Below are 3,008 nucleotides of genomic sequence, written 5' to 3' on the forward strand. Positions count from 1 at the left end.
ACAAGCACAAAAAAAAGTCACAAGTTTTGTGGGAAATGTGTTAAAATTTGGAGTTTTTGCCTCAAAATTTCGAGGGGGGTGGGGTTTCGGCGTCGAAATTCGCGGGGGGAGGGCAGGGTGGGAGATTTGGGGGAAAAAAATTGGGAATTTGGGGCCAAAACCGAGCGGGGGCGGGGGCGGGAGGGCACGACCGCACGGCGGCCGTGAAAAAAGTGAAATTTTTGAGGGAAAATTTGAGGTTTTTGCCTCAAAATGTCGTGGGGGGAGGGGCTTTGGCGCCTCAAAGCGGTCGGGGGCGGGGCAGGGGGGGGATGGGCCATGAAACGGGGCGGGGGAAGGGGTTTCCCGCCAAAAACGTGGGGGGGGGAGGGGGTTTCCCGCCATTTTGGCCCCCCCCCCGGTTTTGGCGGGAAAAGGGATTTTTCCACTTTTTAGCCCCAAAACGCGAGGAAAAAAACGTTTTTTTCCCCAAAACGGTGACGGGAGGACGCCGTGACGTCACAGAGAGGCCCCAAATCGGGCGGTAAAGCGGATTTCGCCCTTTTTTGCCCCAAAACCCCAGGCGGCGAACGGGTCTGCCGCCATTTTGTGTCCCCTTCCCCCACCCGACGCGGCAGAAAAAGGGATTTTTCCCCCTTTTGCCCCAAAATTTGCCCGCAAATCCCAACTCAGCCGGGTTTTACCCAAAAACGGGGGAGGGGAACCGGGGCGGGGGGTTCAACCGCCAAAAATTTGGCGGAAAACGGGAATTTTCCCCGTTTTTGCCCCAAAACGCGCTGCAAAGCGCTGTGGCCGCCATTTTAACTCCGGTTTTTGGGTTTTTTTTTTTTTTTTTTTTTTGGGCCCTTTTCCCCCTGCTTTTGCCCCAAAATGGCGGCGGGGGAGGGGGGTCTCACCCCGCCCCTCCCCCACAGTGAATTCGGGGTGGGGGCGGGGGGGGGGGTGGGCCCCGAAATGCGGCGGGAGGGGGGGGGTGGGGGGAGGGGGTGGGGGGAGGGGCGGGAGCTGCCGAGAGAGGAGGAGGAGCCTGGAAGAGAAGCACAAGGAGCCGCCCCTCCCCCACCCTAAAGCCACGCCCCCCCGAGCCACAAACCCCGCCCCCCCAGTCGCCAAACCCCGCCCACAAACGGAGAAACCCCGCCCCCCGGGGGGCTAAGCCACGCCCACACGCGGCTTAAACGGCGGCCTGCGGTTTAAACCACGCCCACAAATCGCGAAGCCACGCCCCCCCCTCCCCCCCCATCCCAGGCCGTTTCCCGCCCTTTTCCCGCCGGGCCCGGAGCCGCCGCGCCGCCATTTCCCCCCCCCCTTCCCTCTCCCCCCCCCTCCGCCAACCCCGCGCCTTCCCCGGCCGCTACCGGTCCCCCCGCGCCTCCGCGCCCCCGCGGGTGCCGCCCCCCGCCCCCCTGAGTCGCCCCCCGGCCCCTTCCCCCCGCCGCCGGCCGCGCCCCTCACCGCTGCGGCCCCGCTCCCGCCGCCGCCGCCGCCTTCGGGGGGATTCGCTCACAAAATGGCGCCCGCGCCGCCCTCTGCGCCGCACGGGGGAGAGGGAGAGCGAGCGCCCGCCCCCCTCCGCCGAGATCCGCGCGGTGATTGGCGCTGGGGGGTGTCTGTCGAGACAACGGCCAATGGGAGGAGGGAGGCGGCCTCAAGGCGGGAAGGGGGTGGAGCGGCGGGGAGTGGCGGAGCGAGAGTGTCAATCCAGGGCGCGGGCGGTGATTGGCTGAGCGCGCCGCCCGCCTCACGCTGGGCCAATAGGGAGGGAGAGGCGTGCCCGCGCTTTTCCCGCCCCCCAAGGGGGCGTCCGGCGCGCGTGCGCACTTCGGCGCGCTTTGATTGGCCCAGCGCGAGGGCGGGACGCGAGGGCAGCGCTCCGCGGTGATTGGGCCGGGCGCCGATGTGGCGCGGAGGCGATTGCGCGCTCCGCCTGTCAATCACGGCGGGGGGGGCGGGGCCCGGCCTGCGCCCGGTTTTTACCGGTTTCCCCCCCCATTTTGTGCCGGTTCGCGCGCTTTTGTACTGGTGCGGGCCCGGCTCCTACTGGTGCGGGCCCTTCTGTACTGGTTTTGCCCCATTTAAACTGGTTTTGCCCTTTTCAAACCGGTTTTCACCCCCTTCGAACTGCTTTTGCCCAAATCGAACCGGTTTTGCCCCAGTTTGAACCGGTTGTGCCCGTTTTAAACTGGTTTTACCCCGTTTTTATACTGGTTTCGCCCCAGTTTGAGCTGGTTTTGCCCCATCTCAGACGGGCTTGGCCACTTTATACTGGTTCACCCCCCATTTCAACTGGTTTGGCTCCCTTTTGACTGGTTTTACCCCAATTCATACTGGTTTCACACCGTTTAAACTGGTTTTACCCCAATTTAAACTGGTTTACCCCAATTTAAACTGGTTTTACACTCCAAATTGGTTTTACCCCATTTTAAACTGGTTTCACCCCACTTTATACTGGTTTCACCCCACTTCATACTGGTTTCACCCCCTTTAAACTGGTTTCACCCCATTTCAAACTGGTTTCACCCCTTGAAACTGGTTTCACCCAACTTCATACTGGTTTCACCCCATTTCATACTGGTTTCACCTCACTTCATACTGGTTTCACCTCACTTCAAACTGGTTTCACCCCACTTCAAACTGGTTTCACCCCCTTTAAACTGGTTTCACCCCATTTCAAACTGGTTTCACCCCTTGAAACTGGTTTCACCCCACTTCATACTGGTTTCACCCCATTTCATACTGGTTTCACCTCACTTCATACTGGTTTCACCTCACTTCAAACTGGTTTCACCCCCTTTAAACTGGTTTCACCCCACTTCATACTGGTTTCACCCTGCTTCATACTGGTTTCACCCCCCAATCCAAACTGGTTTCACCCCAATCCATACCGGTTTCACCCCAATTCAAACTGGTTTCACTCCCAGTCCCCCCCCAGTCCCGCCCCGTCTCCAAACTGGTCGCCCCCGCTCCCCCCCCCTGCCCAAGGAAGGCTCTTTTTGGGGCAAACCCCG

The sequence above is a fragment of the Chlamydotis macqueenii genome, chromosome 35 (genome assembly GCF_036417535.1).
Source record: "Chlamydotis macqueenii isolate bChlMac1 chromosome 35, bChlMac1.mat, whole genome shotgun sequence".
Lineage (NCBI taxonomy): Eukaryota > Metazoa > Chordata > Aves > Otidiformes > Otididae > Chlamydotis > Chlamydotis macqueenii.